General features: G+C 34.7%; 1 non-coding gene across 1 annotated transcript; it reads right to left on the bottom strand.

The window, feature by feature from the left end:
• Positions 1-852: 852 nt before the first annotated feature.
• On the bottom strand, positions 853-956 carry LOC122238225. Its single transcript, XR_006217185.1, has one exon. It is a non-coding gene; the product is annotated as a U6 spliceosomal RNA (small nuclear RNA).
• Between the last annotated feature and the right edge of the window lie 20600 nt (positions 957-21556).

The raw sequence follows: 21556 nt of genomic DNA on the forward strand, positions 1-21556 counted from the left end.
TTTTGAAAGTATAACTCTCTTGGAGTATCTCTTAATTCTACTTTCTCTGTTCTCAACCTTTATTACTTGCCCTTGGCACAATATTTTGCCAAACTACAAATAAAATGATGTGACTGGCATATAATTATTATAACTGAAGAAAGAACAAAAAAAAAAAACCCTTTATATTACATGTTAACTATGCTTATAAAGAGAAGGTCCTACAGAAAATAAGAATGACTTTCAGGAACTCTGCCTCCCTCCCATACTTTTCAATGTGGAATTTTCCCAAATTAAGAAAAAAAATCTAAAATTTAGAAAAAAATTTAATTATCATCTGAATGAAGTTCTAAATCCGGTTTTCAGATGATTTTTATTACAAAACAATTGTAAAATTTTAGATTGTTTTCTGATTCAAAGATATATACATATAAAATTTGTAAAAGAAAAAAGCTAATAAAGATAAATAAAAGAAAACAATCAGACTCCCAACAGTACATTTTGATGCAGTTTCTCCCATTTATTCTTATGCTTATTGAAACAGTTTTTTCTTTTCTTTTCTTTTCTTTTCTTTTCTTTTCTTTTCTTTTCTTTTTTCTTTTCTTTTCTTTTCTTTTTTCTCCTCTCCCCTTCCCTCCCTTCCTCTCCTTTCCTCTTCCTTTCTTTTCTTTTCCTTTCCTTTCTTTTCCTCTCCTCTCCTCTCCTCTCCTCTCCTCTCCTCTCCTCTCCTCTCCTCTCCTCTCCTCTCTCCTCTCCTCTCCTCTCTTCTCTCTTCTCCTCTCTTTTCCTCTCCTCTCCTTTCCTTTCCTTTCCTTTCCTTTCCTTTCCTTTCCTCTCCTCTCCTCTCCTCTCCTTTTCTTTCCTTTTCTTCTTTTACATATGGAACGCTTCACAAATTTGTGTATCATCCTTGCACAAGGGCCATACTAAATTCTGTATCATTCCAATTTTAGTATACATGCTGCTGAAGCAAGCACTATTGACATAATTTTCTACATACAGATTTGTAATCTATTCTATAATTTAAACAACATTTTAGGATAGTTTTTTCTATGTGTTTAATGTTCAATTTATTTTAAAAGGTAAAATTTTATCATGTGGAGATACCAGTGTGTGTGTGTGTGTGTGTGAGTGAGTGTGTGTGACCTCCACCTCCATCATTTATTCCAGAATTTTTTCTATTTGAAAGATAAGTTTTAAACATTTTTAGATAAAGTCTTTCCATTAAATTGTAAAGAATTACCTTCTTAGGAGGGATGCTTAGAAGGTACTAACATGCGTAAGGTCCATTTGCTTTCTATAAATCTTTCACCAGTTTACACTCTCCCACTAGTGTGTGAGAATGCCTGCCTCACTTCAGTCTTGCCAGTAATGAGTCCTATCGACCAAATATTTGACAATAGCAGGCTAGAAAAGTCATTGGCTAATTTAAAAAAGCCAGTTAGAGTAGGAAGCATAAAACTTTTTTATATAAACTTGAAGTGCATATATGTACATTAACTTGCCTGTGTTGATTTAGAGCCAAGGGCTTTGATTTATCTCTTTGCTGTCACCTGTCTTGTATAAACTACATCCATTTTACATCGCTGTAATTTTCAGTTTTTGTTTTTTGTTTTTTTTTGAAATGAAGCAAGAAATCAAGGATAGTGACAGAAAACTTCTGACCTTTGAAGGAAAAAAGTTACCTTCATTTTTGTGTGTGTGTTGTTTCATCCAAATTGGTTTTGACCTAAGTTGTATTAGGTAGTTCACCTTTACTCGTTTCAAAGCATGCAGTTGAATGGATTAGCTAGCTTTTAAGGGGAGGGTAAATACAGCTAGGTGGTCTTCATGATCTTTTTATTTAGTGATGAACATGCCCTATATCCCATTACTTTTGGAGTAGAAACTCCAATGTAAAGTACAGTAAGATAAACGCTAAAAATGATATCCAGAAGGCCTCTTGTCTTTGTGTTATTGGGCACACAGCACAGTCTTGACTTGGGCAGATGGCTATCGTAAGAGCTTTGAGTCTGTACCTACTGCAAGAGGTATTCTCTTTTCATCATAAATACGTTCAAAACTGATAATGTATGTGAATACCATTATTTTCTGTAAAAATACTCTCTGGTATAAAGTTCTGTGCATAATAATATATATTAAAAGACACACTGCCCACCTACACTTCATTGTGAAAGTCTGATAAGAGGTCAACAATTCACTCTACTTGGAAGTAATCAACTTACTTATTATTCTCTGACATTTAAAAATATTTAAAGGGTATTGTGAATATTGCTGCAATAAACAGAGTGGCTCATATATCTTTTTGGAGTTAGTGATGTGTCCATTGATATACCAGTAGAGAATGAAGATGTAGTGTGTGTATATGTATATATATCTATACATATCTATATATACACATATACATATGTATATATACATATACATATGTACATACACATATACATATCTATATATACATATACACATATACATGTCTATATATACATATACACACTACACAGTCATAAAAAAGTTGAGATCATGCCACTTGTGATAATGTGGATGGATCCAGAGAGTACTAATCTAAGTCAAATAAGTTAGAATCAGAAAGACAAACACCATATGAGTTCATTTATATGTGAAATCTAAAAAACAAAATAAATGCATAAAAAAAAACCAAAAAGCAGAATCATACCTCTAAACACAGAGAACAAATCAATACTCGACAGAGGGGAGGGGATGGGGTATTAGGCAAAATGGGTGAAAGGCAGAGGGAGATACAGGCTTTCAGTTACGGAATGAATAAATCACAGGAATAAAAGGCATAGCATAAGGAAAATAATAAATAATATTGTGATAGTGTTGTATGGTGCCCAAAGGTAGCCACACTTGTGATGAACAATTTTATTTACTAAAATTATTTAAAGAGATTGCTAATTATTGCCAGGAGAAATGAGAAACTCTATTTTAAAAATACTTTTGCCTATAGCCAGAAAGTTTAGATTTTAAGAGTACTTAAAACTTTCTATATTTTACTGCTTAAGCCTGAACCATTCTATTTCTATTTTTTAATTAAAATTCTATGTTTTAAAATCCTTTCTTTTAAGCTAATGTTTATTTATTTTGAGAGCGAGGTAGAGACCAAATGCAGTAGGGGTGGAGAGAGGGAAACAGAATCCCAAGCAGGTTCCGTGCTGTCAGTGCAGAGCTGGATGCAGGGCTCAAACTCACAAACCACGAGATCATGACCTGAGCCAAAGTCAAGAGCCAGACACTTAACTGATTGAGCCACCCAAGCATCCCTCTAAATTCTTATATTATTGATCAAGGTTAACTTTTATTGATATATGTGGATATAAAAGAAGAAAAACATAACTTTTAGCATTATATGGATTCAAAAATTTAATATTTAAAAAAAATTTCCCCACTTGTGCTTTATTTGTACTGAAACCCAAATGCTGAATGACTAATTGCAATTATTTTCTCAACAAGATCTTTTAAATATTTTCGGTAACTCATTTAACCACAAAAGAATGACAAGAAAGGTAAGTAGTGGAACTATTTATTCTTAAGCACTTATAAGTATAAATTTCATTATTAATTCCGAATACTTTCTTGTAGCATTTTTCAGAAGATCATCCAGATCTTTCAGAACTTGAAGTTCTGATCGATTTTCTTTTGCGTTATATCTATAGTCTTTTTACTAAGGGACGATCTAGAGTATTATTTATTTTTGTGCATTCTGTTATTCCTGTTAAATGTAAATACCCGAGTAAAATGAGGAAAATGACAGTGCTGAGCTGGCAGGATGCCTGACCATTCCCCTGCAAGAAGTTGCTAGGTATGAGGAGGAACACAGTGGCCAAAAACATGGGCCAAGAGAAATCCCTCTCCCTGGAGAAAGGCCACCGAGATCTGAGTGCTGCAACCAGACTTCCGGGACTGCATCCTACTTCATCCATAACGATGACCGTGATGGCGGTGACGATGACAATGACCATGACCGCTGGCACTGAGGAACGGTTATTAAACTGCAAGCCCCCAGCTAAAGGCTGTACAGCATTATGCCATTGAGGTTCTCACAGCAACTTTGTGGATAAGACATGGATGAGGAAATTAATGATTGGAAAGACTAAGTACCTTGCCCAGTGTCTCACACGGAGCCGGCGATAGAACCAGAAATCTTCTCATGGATTTTTGAGACCACACTCTTCTCGTTTTTCACTCTCTGTGTCTTCCAGCACATCATCGTCCTCTGCCAGGTTTCAGAAGCCAAAATGCCTCCAGACTTGGTTCTAAGCCCCCTTTCCTCACTCTGTATCTCCATTAAGGTAGGTTCCATGATTAATTGTGGACTAATAACTTCAAAGTGAAAAAGTCTCCCTTGATTTTATCTTTTTAGCTCCAAGTACATTTATCCCATGGTCATTGTGAAGATAAAATACATAGAAATTCATGACACTTGCGAGTATGTTACCTTATATGACAAAAGAGAATTTACAATTGTTATTAAAGATTTTGAAAAAAGGGAGATTATTCTGGGTTATCTGGTGTGCCCATTATAATTATAAGAATCTTGATATGAAGGAGGCAAGAGTGTTAAAATCAGAGACAGATGATGGGATGATGGAGGCAGAGCTTGGAAAGAAAGCGGCCTGAGCCAAGGAGTACAGGGGGCCTCCAGAACCTGGAAAAGGCAAGAAGGTGAGTTCTTCTCTGAAGTCTCCACAAGGAACACAGCCCTGCCAATACCTTGATTTTATCTTGGTGAGACCCATTTTGGACTTCTTTGTGTTCTTTTAAGCCACTAAGTTTGTGGTAATTTGTTACGACAGCAATAGAAAGCTTATAGTCTTAGAAATGATAACTTGTACTTACATGCTTCAGTCATATACTACTTAATACGTTAAACTAATGCCAAACAGTAGCTTTCATACAGTGAGGAATAATTCTTACATCTCAGTTTTGTAAATTCTTTATTATGCTTCTTCTCGTGACATTGGCCAACACGTATCCTCTTTTTGTGTGTCTTAAATTTTAATTTTTAAAAGGACATTAACTGGGGCCCTCTGCTGGCTCGGTTGGCTGAGCATCTGACTCGATTTTGGCTCAGGTCATGATCTCCTGGTTTGTGGGATGGAGCGAGCCCTGTGTTGGGACTGTCAGCACAGAGCCTGCTTGGGATTCTCTCTCTCTCTCTCTCTCTCTCTCTCTCTCTCTCCCTCTCTCTCTGCTCCTACCCCACTCATGTGCATGCTCTATCTCTCTCTCAACATAAATAAACACTAAAAAATAATACAAATAAAAGGGTATTAACTTATGAAAACTTAATCATTATAGTCTTAAAGTGTTGTAGAATACTTCTATGAATTAAACTGCTTACATTTCAAAATAATTCAAGGAGAAATGAGTTCTTGCAGAGATATTTGTTTGTCAGAACAGATTTTAATTATAACCAGAATGTGAATAGTGAGCAGATTCTCCAGCATATTTAAAAATCACTTGTTCTTGGGGCATCTGGGTGGCTCAGTCGGTTGGGCAGCACGGGTCATGATCCCATGGTCTGTGGGTTTGAGCCCTGTGTCGGGTTCTGTGCTGACAGCTCAGAGCCTGGAGCCTGCTTCAGAGTCAGTGTCTCCCTCTCTCTCTTCTCCTCCCCCCATTGTGTTCTATCAAAAATAAATATACATTAAAAAAATTTGAAGTCAATTATTCTTGTACTTGAAAGTCAATAAGAAAAAGGAGGACTTTAAAATGTGAAGAATTTTGTAAGGAAGATAGTGATAGTGAGAAATTATCAAGAAAAATATTCAGACCCAGAAGAGTCAACACAATATTGAAGGACAAAAACAAAATTGGAGAACTGATGTTATCTGACTTCAAGATTTACTACTACTATAAAGCCACAACAACCCAGACAGTGTGGTACTGGTGAAAAACACAGACAAATAAGTCAGTGGAACACAACAGAGAACTCAGAAATATATTTACATTCATACAATCAACGGATATTTCACAAAGGAGCAAAAAGCAATACAACAGAGCAAAGATATTTTTCTTAACAAATGGTGTGGGAACAACTAGACATCCACGTGTAAAAAAAAATCTAGATGCATAATACACATCCTTCATAAAAATTAATCAAAATGTAGCTATGCTTAAATATAAAATACGAAATTATAAAACTCCCAAAATATAACAGAGGAGAAAAAGACAATACCTGAGGCACAATTCATGAAAGGAATAGTGGATAAGCTGGACTCACTTAAATCAAAACCTCTGCTCTGCTAAGGACAACGTCAAGAAGACAAACCACAGACTGTGAGAAAATATTTGCAAAAGACACATCTGATAAAGAATTATTGTCCAAAATATGCAAAGAACACTTAAAACTCAACAATGAGAAAGCAAGCAATCCAATTTAAAAATGGGCCAAAGACCTTAACAGACACTTTAACAAATAAAATGTAGTAATGGAGAATAAGTACCTGAAAAGTGATTTGCATCGTATGTCATTAGGGAGATGAAAATTAAAACACAAAAAACCCTGAGAAACTCCTACCCACCTATTAGAAGGACCAAAATCCAGAACACCCAGTACCAAATACTGAGGATATGGCACAAAAAGAACTCTCATACATTGCTGCTGGGGATGCTCATAATATAGCCACTTTGGATCACCAGTGTGGTGATTTCTTGTAAAACTAAACTTACTATATGATCCTACAATCATGTTTCTTGGTATTTACCCAGAGAAGTTGAAAACTTTTGTCCATACAAATATCTGCACATGGATCTTTATGGCACTTGTATCTGTAATTTCCAAAATTCGAAAGCAACGAAGATGTCCTTCGGTAGGTGACTTGATAAACAAAATGGTACCTGAGAAATGAGCTATCAAGACATAAAAAGACATGGAGACACTTAAGTGCATATTATTAAGTGAAATAAGCCAATCTTAAATGGCTGCATACTGTATATTCCAACTATGTGACGTTTTGGAAAAGGCCACATCGTGGAAACAATAAAAAGATTAGTGGTTGCCCAAGGTGTGTGTCTAGGGGGAGAGATGAATAGTCAGAGCAGAGAGAATTTCTATGGTAGTGAAAATACTCTATGTGACATTGTAATGATGGATATGTATCATTGCACATCTTTCCAAACCCACTGATACAGTGAACTTGAAGGTAAGCTACAGACTTTGGATGATTATGATGTGTCAGTGCAGGTTCATTGTTGGTTAAAATGTACCATTCTCGTGAGTGATATTGATGATCGATCAGAGAGGCTATACAGGTATGGGAAATCTCTTTACTTCCTTCTCAATTGTATTTTAAATCTAAAGCTGTTCTAAAAAATTAAATAAAAAATATTCATGGAAGAATTTATATTTCAAAGTCTTCTGAAATAATTGTCCAGGAAAAAATTTTAATGTTTCCTATTTTCATCCTCTAAAAGCAATTGAGATGTTTGGTTTTTTTTGGGGGGGGTGGGGGTGGGGGGGGTAGCTGAGTTGTAGTTCTATCCATACAAGAAATAGCAAGCCATAACCCAGAAGTTTACTTCTAGCCCTATGATTAGATCCAATTTATATGTAATGGAGATTTTACATCAATTAACACCTAGTGCAGAATGAAAGCAATTTTTATAATAAATGTATTTATTTATTGTGATAGAGAGTGCACATGAGCAGGGGAGGGGCAGAGAGACAGGAAGAGAGAGAATCCCAAGCAGGCTCCATGTTTTCAGTATAGAGTCTGATGTTGGGCTCCATCCCACAAACTGAGATCGTGACCTGAGCTGAAATGAGTCAGACACATACCCAACTGAGCCACTCAGGCTCCCCAAATGAGAGCAATATCAACTTGACCTCCACTCTGTGAATAATTTTAAAAGCAGAGTGATTTAAATGTTAAAACCAATTATTGGTGTTACTTAACCCCAAAACATCATATAATAGGTAGTGGCTTAATGATGAAAGTGCACAAAATAAAGCTGACCAGATACGTGAGTTTTTAAAGTTGCTGGTGTATAAAGCTTCTGGCTTCTGTACACAAATTAATTACAGTTATTTGTCTGATATATTTGATTCATTAGTGGTACTTACAGAATTATGTGTTTTTATGATTTAACAGGGAAAAATCATCCCGTTTCAGTGGATAAATTCTTACTCACCTTCATTCTCTAAATACACTAAAGTAGTGAAAACATCCAACTACTTTAAATAATGGATTTAAGTTTTTTGCAATTGTATTAGAGGTGAATGAGCTTCTGTTTCTAAAATTGCATATATTGCTTTCTTACATTTCCCCATTTATACTGAACGTGTTTGTGTTAAAACAACTTATTATAGTTGAGCAATAATTGCTTTGAAGACATAATCTGAGATTAGACATTTTCAATTAAATATGAATTTTCAGCAGGAACAAATTATCCAAAATTGATTAAATAGATATGATATTAACTTTTACTTCTCAATTTCAATCCTTCATCAAAAAGCATGTGAAGAATTACTAACATAAAAATACAAAACATATCTGTACACAAGAACTTGAATTTGTATTCATACACACGCATGTAGATTTGTATATGCCAAATTTATGTATAGAGTTACATAAATACGTATGCATGTAAATGTGTTTTATTTTAAATATACAAAGAATTTATAATCAAATAATCACTGGTCAAATAAAAATACTTGATAAGTACATAATTAAACAATACTGATGTATTCGAGTGTGCTCATTGTTCTTGTAATAATTATGACCTGCATGACACTTAGTTTCCCTTATGTCATAACTCCTACATATATAACATTTTAATTTTTTAATTCTCTCAATAATTACAAGAAATATATTAAAATATAGACTGGATTTTAAAAAAAATAATTAGAAGGCAATAAAGAAAAGATCTGAAGAAAAATGTATCAAATACATAAATATCTATCTTCCTTAAAATATCTGCATCATTCACATACATAATAGAAAAACAATCAAATCAGTAGACAAATGAACAGAAGACACAAATGAACAGTTTATAAATACAGAATTTGTTTTGACCGTCCTTAAAGAAAGAGAATCATACGGGCACTTGGGTGGCTGAACCGGTTCAAGTCTCTGACTGATTTCAGCTCAGGTCATGATCTCAAGGTTTGGGAGTTCCGGCTCTGGGTAGAGTTCTGTGCTGACAGCATGGTGTCTGCTTGGGATTCTCTGTTTCCTCTCTTTATGCCTCTCCCCCACTCATTCTCTCTCTCTCTCTCAAAAATAAAAAAAATAATAAAAACAAAACAAGGAACAGAATCCTAGTAAGATCATTCACCCAAGCCAAGTTTCGCCCATGAATTTCTAGCAGTTGTCAGGTGGCAACATAAAACACTGTTGAAGGTTCATGTTTGTGGTAACAACTTTCCATTTCAGAGCCATCAGAGCCTTACTGTTGTTGTGGTAATGAAAAAGGAAGTAAGCACATAGCAGAGCAGGTAGCTTTTCTGGTAATTTGGCTTTTGCTGTTGTTTTCCAGCTTAGAGACTGTTGGTAAGCAATGCCAGGTACCCATACAATCCATTGCCCATTGCTACTCTACATTTTCAAAGGCATTAGTAAATATTAGTGGCTTCCAATGGGAATAATAATTCAATCAAAATAAGCCAGATCCTAAAGCTATTTCTTTATTTTGTGAATTTCCCAGAGCTTCTAAAGCTTCTCTTTGAGCAGTTTTAACATTCAACCTTACATAAAGTACTTCAGTAGCTTAGCTTACCTTTCCATTGAGCGTATGTTTCACTGTCAGTTTGGGGAATAGTAAAAAAATTAGTTATTTGTTAGAAATACCTGTGATGTGCCAGACACTGTGCTAAATGATGTACCTGTATTATTTCATCCAATCTTCCTAGTAGTCCTATAAGGCAGGTACATACACAATTTTTTTTTTTTTTTTTTTTTTTTTTTTTGCCAATGAAGAATGTGACACATAGACTGCTCAAATTTACACAACTGGTAAGTGTAGAGCTGGACGGTCAGATTCCAGATCTGACACACCACTGTAGTCCTCTGGTACCATGAATCCACTCGTACAAATAGAAAAACTATTCAAATAGAGGTTTGGTGAACTTCATCAAGAGTCAGGCCGAGTCAAGCCAGTTCTTAAGACATCCGTATTCCAGTGCTCACATTCTTAATCACTACCCCATCCCCCCTTTTAATTTAGGTATTTTTCCCTGGGAAGAGGAATTAGTGACCAAGCTAGCTTGTAATGCTAAGACACATTTAACATTTCCGAACTAATCACATCAGTTTGTTCTGAATAGAAAAATGAGCAAATATCTGAATTTCTTCCTCTGGGATACCCTAAGAGAAAGACTTATTGAAATGTTTTTTTATTAACTTTTTATTAATGTTTATTAATTTTTGACAGAGAGAGAGACAGACAGACAGACAGACAGAGCATGAGCATGAGAAGGGGAGGGGCAGAGAGAGAGGGAGACACAGAATCCGAAGCCAGTCTCCAGGCTCTGAGCTGTCAGCACAGAGCCTGATGCAGGGCTCAAACTGTGAGATCATGACCTGAGCTGAAGTCAATGCTTAACTGACTGAACCACCCAGGCGCCCCTGAAATGTTTAAAAACAAAACAAAACAAAACATAGAAACATCCTTAATTTTAAGTTTACTTATTTATATTAACAAAGTTAATCACACCTTCAAATTTAAACCCTGTTCTCACAGGTTCAGAATTATTTCCCATGCATTATTGTGCCAAAAATTACATGGGGAAATTTCTCTCCCGTAAAGTTTTTCGGAAGATTTAAAGTTATAGAGTAGCTACATCCTGATAGAGGCATTTGTGAACGTATTACCAGAATCATTTGTTGTTGTTGTTGTTGTTTAACTTCCCCGTGGGAATATGTTAGAGAAGGAGTAGGGTAAAAATATCAATCTAAATAATCTACCTTAGGATGATATACTTGAAAAAAAATGGTAGTTACGCAAAAAACGTTCCTTGACAAGTATCTCAGCATCATTAGCCACTGTTGTAGTTCCATGTTTAGGATATCTGACATATGAGGTTTATGAGGTTATATGAGGTTTGACGTGGGGGAAGCACTCTTTGGATGTATGCCTATTTCCTGGAATTTACCCTACATCAGCTGTGAAAGTGATCCAATGGTTCAGGTTCATTTGATAGATACAACGACTCTGGCTGACATCTGGTCCAATTATTTGTGGTCAAGTATGTAATTTCTTTCTTTCTTTCTTTCTTTCTTTCTTTCTTTCTTTCTTTCTTTCTCTTTCATTCACTCTTTCTTTCCTTCCTTCCTTCCTCTCTCCCTCTCCTCCCCTCCCTCCTTCCTTTATTCCTTCCTATCTTTCTTTTTCTTATTTTTATTAAAACTTTAGATTGAGAGGGGCGCCTGGGCAGCCCAATCGGTTGAGCGTCCGACTTCAGCTCAGGTCGCGATCTCACCGTTGGTGAGTTCAAGCCCCGTGTCAGGCTCTGGGCTGATGGCTCAGAGCCTGGAGCCTGCTTCCGATTCTGTGTCTCCCTCTCTCTCTGCCCCTCTCCCATTCATGCTCTGTCTCTCTCTGTCTCAAAAATAAATAAACATTAAAAAATTAAAAAAAAAAACTTTAGATTGAGATATAAAGTTGGTAATAATATCTTTTGGAGACATTTTTATAAAAGTATAATTGGAAGGCTGTGATACATTCTAAAGAACTGGACATTTTAATAAATTGTTAAGTTTAATTTTTGCTGTGAATTTCTAGCTTGTAATAAAAAATCCCTTCAATATGTCATTGTGAGTATTATGTTACTTTTCATGTGGGGCAAAAATGTTACTTTGAAATTTAGCAGCATCTTGACCTGTTGACATGATAATAATACTAGGAGTTAAAGTTAAAAATTTGAAATTGTAGCTCTAAAAGGTAGAAAGTTCTAGAGCTAATAGAAAAGTAGTAGAAGTCTGTAGCTGTCATTATTCTTATAATTCCTTTACATTTTTGTTAATTTATATCACTATTATTTGGTAAAGAAAGTGTCCTTTTTAAAAAAATTTCAGCTGTTATTGTATTATTTTTGACAGTGCTAAATACTATCTCCAAAGTTGTTAACATTTATGGTTCCTAGAGAAAGATAATCATATTTGAAGTATTTGAAGGCTGTTTTTTTTAAGTGATATAAGTTTCATTCCATGCTTTTGATTCTCCATTTCACGGTCCACCTTCTTGTTAACAGATATCTGCATGTATTTTAAATATTTCATGACCCCACTACTGTTGACTCAATTATTACTGAATGTCTAAACCAGCTCTATTGAAAACTTAATTTGTGTTTGTTTTCTAGTTTCCTATATTGAGGAATTCCATCAGAAACTCTTCAGAACTCATATTTTTATAAACCAAGGGCATACAAGACATATAATAGAACCTATTAAATTTGAATAATGATTTTATTGTAAGATATACGATTTAACTCTTGGGACTATACATGAGATATACATTTATATTAATAAGAAATTGGTTCTCACTTATTTGATTGACATTTTAATTTAATTTTGGTTTATTAAAAGTCTTATCTAGGGGCGCCTGGGTGGCTCAGTTGGTTGAGTGTCCGACTTCAGCTCAGGTCACGATCTCGCGGTCCGTGAGTTCGAGCCCTGCATCGGGCTCTGGGCTGATGGCTCAGAGCCTGGAGCCTGCTTCCGATTCTGTGTCTCCCTCTCTCTCTGCCCCTCCCCTGTTCATGCTCTGTCTCTCTCTGTCTCAAAAATAAATAAAAAACGTTAAAAAAAATTAAAAAAAAAAGGCTTATCTAGAATAGAGTAATTGTTGAGTGCATATACATTTCTATTTTGAAAGGGTTTTTTTTTTTTTTTTTTTTTTGGACCAATTCGGTAGATATTAAAATTAAATCCTGCAACTAGAAGGCACATGCTTAAAAGTAGACTAAGATACTTCTTGACCGTGGAGTGTTTGATTTATAAGAAATGATATTACCAAATGCATTAAACAAAAATGTAAAAAAAAAAAAAAACAACTTCCTAAAACCCAAGGTATTACTGAAATTCAAAGTCCATTTTATTCTTACATTTAATTTTAGATTTTGATAGATAAAACTAAGATAAATCTTTAATTACTTGAACATCAACATTTTTATAATCTCTTTTCATAGTAATAAAATATGTAGGAAATTATTTTGGAAAGGGTAAGAATTTGCAGCATCTAGGAGTCTTTTAAACTTCACAAAAACTGTATAGCAGGTGGGTTACCTGCATGTGTAATCGTTTCTAATTATTCTTAAGGATTCACTGTAAAGTCAGATTTCATTGCTGAAAGTCTCCATAGCAACAGAGGAATAAAAATGTCTGCTTCAGTGGTTCTTAAATAAAATATTATTTCATTATGCTTTCAGAAATATACGTAGGAAAAATAATTCTCATTTTTTAAAAATGGGTGATTTCTGTGCATGAAGAAAGGGCTTCCTTGTGCCGATACAAACCTTTTCATGCTTACATAATGCACTGGTTTACCTTTTTCTATGACACTTTCCATTTCTCAATCTTCCTCCAAATTTTCCTCTATAACCTGCCTTCTCTCTAAGCTACATTCATTGCTTCCTTCATCTTAGCTCAATTCAATATCACATGATTATCTCCATAGATACTGAGAAAGCTTTAGACAGATTCAATATACATTCATGATGAAAAGTACAAAAAATGGGAATGGAAAGATATTTTTTAACATGATTATATACCCCCACTACCATTATATATCCCCATTACTACTTTGTAGTAGAAATATTTTTAGCCAGGACAATTAAATGAGAGAAATCAATTATAAACACTAAATTGGATAATTTAAGGAATAAAACAGTCTCTATTGGTGGATAATATGATAAAACACCTAGAAACTCCAGAGACTTGATGCTAAAACTAAGCCAAATGTTAATGAATTGAATGAGTTGACCAGGGTATAAAATTATCACACAAAATCAACAGTCTTCATAGACACAAATAATAAATAGAGAATAGAACGTTAAAGATAATTATGTTCAAGACTGCAACAAAGATTGGGGTGCCTGGATGTCTCAGTCGATTAAGTGTCTGACTTTGGCTCAGGTCAGGATCTCACAATTCACGGGTTCGAGCCCCGTGTCGGCTCTGTGCTGACAGCTCAGAGCCTGGAGACTGCTTCCTATTCTGTGTCTCCCTCTCTCTGCCCCTCCCCTGCTCACACTCTCTGTCTTTCTCTCACAGAAATAAACATTAAAAAAAAGTTTATAAAAAAAAAAGACTGCAAGAAAGATTAAATATAAAGACATAAATTTAACAAGACATGTGCAAAATCTATATGAGGAAAACAAATTTAAACCTCTTTAAATGTATATGAAGAGATAAGTGAATAGATAAAATAGGAAGTCCAAAATTAAACTGAAATACATAAAGAAATTTAACATATGAAAAACTTGTATTTCAGTTTACTGGAGTAAAGACTGACTCATTAATAAATGGTGATTTGACAAGTAGGTAGCCATATGGAAGAAGTTAAAATTTAATTTATCTCATACCCTATAAGAGATTACTATGAATGGATTAGGTATATAAATGCAAAAAAAAAAAAAAAAATGAAGCCATGATCTACCACAAGGAAACATTCCTGAATTTCTCTTTAGTTTTAGTATTGGGAAGGCTTTCTAGTGTTACAAAATTCAAAGGCATTAAATGAAAAGATTGTTGTATTTGACAACATAAATTAAAAATGGTTGTATAAAAAAGTCTTAAAAAAAATATAAGCCTTGTGGCAAACAATTACAACATATAAAACAGCCCAAGGGTAAATGTCCTTTTTAAAATGAAGGGACAAAGGACCAAAGTCCTGATAGAAAAATGAGAAAAAAAAAAAATAGGAAAAAATTAAAGATAGTTAAAGAATTCACAAAAAATATTCAAATCATTTATAATGAGAGAAGTAACAATTTTAAAATGCTGAGATCCTATTTATCACCTGATGTGTAAATATTATGTATGTAAATATTAAATTTTGTCAGTAAGGCTGTGGAGAAATAAACTCTCATATATTGTTAATCAGAATGAAAATTGGTAAAACCCATTTTTCACCAAAGTTGGTAATACCTAACAAAACTACCTATGCACTTACTCTGCAATCCAGAAACTTTTAAAAACATACACTAAAGATACACCTCCAATAATAAGAATATACATATGTACAAGGTTATTCACTGCAGCATTATTTGTAATTGCAAAATTTAGGAAACAAATTAATACTCATATATAGGAAAGAGATTGGAGAAAATATGGTCATCCAAACAAAGGAGAACTATACAACTGCCCAAAAGAATAACAAAGATTTGTATGAATTGATATGGAGTGACTTGTAGGACTTATTTTGTTTTAATGTTTACTCATCTTTGAAAGAGAGAAAAAGACAGAGTGTGAGTGGGCAAGGGGCAGATGAGAGAGGGAGACACAGAATCTGAAGTAGGTTCCAGGCTCCCAGCTGTCTACACAGAGCCTGATGCCGGACTGGAACTCATGAACTGGGAGATCATGATCTGAGTCAAAGCTGGACACTCCACAGACTGAGCCACCCAGGTGACCCGTAGGACATATTTGTAAGTGAGACAAGCAAATTATACAAGAAACTATTGTGTACTATCTTTCATGTAAGAAATGAGGGGAAATAAGAAAATACACACATACTTGCTTGTTTTTGTGAAATAAATATAGGAATGCTAAACCAAGAACTGAGGAGATTGTTTATCTCTGGAAAGTGGGTGAGAAATGGTTAGAAAGGAGAAAAGAGTGAGAACAGGGATAAGGAGAGAGTAACACTCCCCTGAATATATCTTTTTGTATATTTCTGATTCTTAGATGTACGATAATGCTTCATAGATATACAGTAATGCTTCATAGATATGTCAACTACTCAAAAATTAGCCAGATAAACTGCTATGTGGGGGAAACATATGACATGGAAACAATAGCAAGTGAACCAAATTGAATTACAAATGATAACCTAATCACACTGAAGGAGTACTGAAAAAACAACGAACCTGGTAATTTACAAAACATCAATTGTTTACCTTTAAGGCCAAAGGCAAAAAAAGTGCTCTATACAACTGCTCCAATCTAATTAGTAAATGTGTTTCTCATCGGGTATGTGTTAACAACTTTGAAACTATGCAATGTGCATACTAGAACTGAAAAGAAAAAAAAAAGGACATATATATTCATCGCATGCAGGTAGAGTTGAAATGCTCACTTTTGGAGAAAGTAATTACATATGGGGAAAGGGGAAGAGCTAAAATAAACACTACAGTGTTTCACTGGTATCGGTTATCAGTATAAACTTATTGTCTTAACAGTTACAGAAGTAGATAATGTAGAAATACAGATGTCAGGATGTGGCTTGGGTTACCATCTATACGTATATTCCTATCTCCATTGGCTGAGGGCACTATGAGTAATTACACCCAGCAGCAATGAACACATTTATAATCCAGTTCTTGGAAGTACTTAATAAAAGATGTGAGCTTTAAAAAAAATGTCAAAGCCATCTGGAAGGAGTTAGAAAGGCCAAAGCTGGAATAATTTGAGAGAATAAAAGATAATTATATTGGTTTTTAACCCACATAATAAAATAAATATCCAAGAGGTTTTTTTTTTTTTTTTTTTTTTGATGTGAACAACTAATTGAATAATTATATAAATGGAGGACGAGGAATATTTTTTCCTTATGGAAGAATTTCAATTAATAAAATGCAGGGGGAGAGAAGAAAATAGAAAATCACCATTAGGCGAACACGATGCTTGTGGCAAACAAGTCCATTGATGGATGCTAAAAGTGTTGGGCAAAATTTGAAGAGAATCGGTATCTTTACGTAGTGCCAAAGATATCGCTCTTCTGAAGGTATTTATATGGAAGAAAAAAAACCGGTAACTTTCTGGAAGAGAAACCCTGCAGACACCACTTTAGCCAAATTGACAAAATTAACATCACCAGTATTAAGAAATATCGACATTACGACTCCTATTACATGACGTTCTGAGACGCACGCAGCATCATGTGCATGCTAGTCTTGCCAAAATTATACGTAATGTTCATTTTTGTCATGAGAAAGCATCAGAAAAACCCAAATTGAGGGACATTCTGCAAAATAACTCACCTGTATTCTTCAAAATGTCAAGATCATAAAACATAAGAGGAAAGACTGTGTAATTGTTACAGACTGAAGGACTTGAAGGGCAAATATCGGCAAAATAAAATGTGAGATCCCACATATGATTCTAGAACAGAGATACACTAGTGGGGAAACAGGGGAATTTCAAGTAAAGTATACCAGTGTTAGTGGCCTGGTTTTCATAATTGGACTGTGGCAATGCAAGATGTTAACCTGAGGAGGAGCTGCATACTCTTTTTGCAACTTTTCTAGAAGTCTAAAATTAGTTTAATGTAAAAAGGCAAAAAGGAAAAACTTCAAAAACACTCCTCAAGCCACATTATTGAATAAATTGCTGAGATTATTTTTTCCTGATGCTACTTTGTTTACTCTAATGAAATCTGTGAAATTCCTTTCATAGTGTTCTCTTTTTTCTGAAAACACCAGCATTTTTCTAGCTCAATTAGATTGGCTCCTCTCTTCCAGAAACCCCTCAATTCTTCCTCTCAATCCATAAAGAAAACTTTCTCTGCAGTTTATATTGAAGTTCCTGCAACTTATCTGGTAGTTTTGTCTATAATTCCCTTAGTATTATCCACATTATAAAATCCTTCTTAATGATTATTTTTCTAAATTCAAAGTTTACTCTTTGTTGCTTTATGTAAGTTTTTATTTGAGTCATTTAAATTACTTCCCTACGTACATGAACTAATAGATATCTATGAAATTTTGGCCATAAAAGCATCTTCTTCTTTAGGATTTCACTAAATTAATGAAATACCAAGTATCTGTGCTATGAAGTCTATTCATCTGACTTTCATTAAGCCCTTTGCCCTCACTATTTCCATATATGCTGTGTGTCTTACATCAGTTTTGGACCCTCTCTTCTTATTGTAGATTTCTAAAGGTCGTTAGTATAAGAACCAGAGATACATTGGGCTTACTTGAAGCCAACCATTTACTAGATTATGGAAGTTCACGGCTCTGTTTCCTTGGAACTTGCCAAATTCCTGTATGTTCATGTGATCCGTGGACTTTCACAAGAAAAAAACTCTCTTGCTAGATCCTCTATCAGTTGTTCTGTAAACTCCTTATCTTGGATATTTCTTCCCCATAACCACCAGATTTAGTGACAGATTCTTAATTTTGTTCTTTAATACTTTGCATACTTTCATACTTGTTTCATACTGGCATATGGTGACCACAAGTAAGCAATAGTTTGTGTAGACATCCTCTGGAGACATTTTTCTTTTGATCCTAGATCATTAATTTCCAACAGTTCACAATACAAAAACCTTGATCACATGCATTCCTGGACACCAAAAACAGTGCTAAGATCACAGTGGACAAATAACATATCTGCTTCCAAGGTCAGTGATATCATGTCTAATGCTAGCCTTATTTCCTGTTGTAATAGACATTGGTTATCCCTCAGTAATCTTTCAGTGTAGTGGCTAGATTTTGCTGGGTTATGTTGCAGTAATAACATTAAAATCTCAGTGGCATATGAAAATATAGGTTTAATTCTCATGGTTGTTATATATTGTCATTTTACTTTACTTCTCTCCACTTAGGGACCCAGGCTAGATGAAGAGCCACAATCTAGGGCCGTCTTGGCACAATGAAAAGAGCAATGGCAGAACCACTTGTCACTTCATAAAACTTCTCAGAAATACTACATATCATATTTACTAGTTACTTCTTGGCCAAAAATGGCTACTTGACGAAGCCTGACATCCTGTAAATGGACTCAGTAGAAGAGGGGATAATTTGACACTAATACAACCTATCACAGTTGCCCTCTTAATTAAACATAGTTGCTTTTCTTCCTACACACAGAAAATACACTCAACCACTTTCCAGAGGAGTTCAACCCACAGTCCCAGTTTCAGGATATTGTGATAATCTTAACATTGTCTCTGTGTGGATCCTTTTTGTCTGTAGACCTATTAAAGTTAAAGACAATTATTCTGCTTCCTCTCATACAAAACAACAACAACAAAAAACAAAACAAAACAAAACAAAACACACAAGGGTTGAACAGATCCAGAAAACTATAATTAACACTCCTTTTTAGGAAGAACAGTGTAGACACAGGGCCCTAGTACACAGCAATTCTGGAGTCCATTTGGAAAATATGAGGGCTCTACCCTAAGCATGGGCAATTTTCTTTGGTTAAACCCCAGTTCTGCTCTTGTGGACTAGCTCCTAAATCCATAGTTTTCTATGACTCCTGACTCCACCTTCTGAAAGATATTACTCCACTTAAGTGCAAATGAGAAGACATTGGAGAATATGTTATTTTGGAAGAAAGCAGAGATTTTTAACCTGCTTCCTATTTATAGAAGTTTGGGGGCAGGGGCATGCCAAAGACTATTTTAAGTCTTGGAGAAGACAGTCTCTTGGTTCAGCCAAGTGGTTCTTTAGACAGTAACACTTTCTCAAAAACTTGGTCAGATTTTTATCTATGCGATTCCAGTCAGTTCTATTTGTCAATAACCTCACAATTCTTTACAAGATACAACTCAGTTATAGGCTTATTAAGATTTTCAATTTATAGATAGTCCCATATACTGCTTTTCTTACTCTAGGTAATGATGCTTTATTTATTTTTTAGTTATAATCTCCATTTGATATCATGTAACTAAAATACTGAACTACAGAATTTAACACTAATTACACATTTTAAAGAGTATAGGAATGGCAAGGAGAGAAAACAAATTGTTAAATAGATACAAACAGATACTTGTCAAAGTAAAAGAGGGCAGTGAATCTTCCTTAGTTCTCATTTCTGCAGCTGGTCACAGGGCCATTGTTGGTATTTACATCATTCCTTTCCTTTCCACCAGCCATTTCCTGCATACTTTAGTCTTAATCAGTGTCTTATCTAGTGAAGTGATTCAAATCTCATTACCTGGTCAGGGGGCCCAATTTTTTTTTTTTCCAATTTTTTTTTTGAAATAATGCAAAAATTGCAAGAAAAGTACAAAAAAACCTCCCATATATCTTTTACCCAGATTCACCAATTATTGACATTTTTTGTCTCATTTACTTTTTCATTGTCTCTCTCTATATTTATATGTACGCATACTACATTTTTACTAACCATTCAAGAGTTAAACTGGAGACTTTAACCCCTTTACCACTAAATATTTTAGCAGATACTTTCTAAGAACAAGGACATTCTCTTACATAACCTTGACACAATTATCAAAATTAATAAATGTATTGGTAATAAAAGACTATGAGCTGATCCAAATTTTCAGTCCTCAAGTTCCTGTGTCATTACTGGCCTTGCTTCTTTGGCTTTCTGTATTTTACCATTAACTTTTATCATAAGATCTGCAAGTATTTTTGTGTGTTTCAGAGAATCTCCTGGGTTGTAGACACATGCCAGTATATTTATGTCTCTCATTGCTTGTTGGCCAAACTATTAACAGAGGTTACCTCTACGTGATGAGATAATGGTGGATATACCTTGCTTTGTGTGTGTATGTGATTTCATATGTCTCATTTTTTCCATTGAACATGTAGTTTCAATAGAATTAGAGAAAAATACTTTAGAATAATACCCCACTACAGAATAATTCATGAGTCAAAGGTGAAGAAAATACAACATTGCAAGTATAGGTGTTTTTCAACCCAGCTTATTGTCATTGTTGCTGTCACTTCTTAAACCATATTTTTTTAATACCACTCTGCTCCCTCTGGGTACCAGGTCAGCCACCACCTGTCTCCTTTCTCCTTTTCCCCCCACTCAGTCCTGCCCCCCCTTCCACCCCCCACCAAGATTTTTCAGGCTTAGCTACCTACCAAGTAGCACTTTTCTTTTTCCATTCAGAAACACTATTAGCTTGGATTTTACAAACTTACTTTACTATGAAAAGTTTGTTCAAGTGAGAAATATTTAAGGGAAATGAAGTGAACGAATACATGTTTTTCTTTCATACATGAGACTTATAAATGGCAGAGAAAAATACCTAAGCCCTAATTGAGAAATTATATCAAAATTGGCTGTAACCTAATTGGGTTAATGAGATTATTCTACGAATATGGATCCACATCCTGGCTTCAATACTCGCTATCTAAATGACCCGGGGCAAGTTGCTTAACTTTTGTGCCTCACTATTACGTTCCATGAAGATGGAATCACAATTATACCTACCATATGGAAGACTGAAGAAATATGTGAGAGACTTGTACATGTAAGAAAAAGAGCTCAAATAAATGACTACACATAATGAGCATTTCTAGATGTTAGCTCTTGTTATGTTTGATGACCAAAGTCGCAAACCTGAGACTTTTTTTTTAGTAATGTAAATTGACTTGCTCAGGGCTTACTAGTACTCTTAATCACAAAACTGTTTTCTTTGGATAAGATGTCTCAACGTGTTCCAGGAGGAACAATTTGAGAAT

This window comes from Panthera tigris, chromosome B1 (genome assembly GCF_018350195.1).
Source record: "Panthera tigris isolate Pti1 chromosome B1, P.tigris_Pti1_mat1.1, whole genome shotgun sequence".
NCBI classification, from domain to species: Eukaryota; Metazoa; Chordata; class Mammalia; order Carnivora; family Felidae; genus Panthera; species Panthera tigris.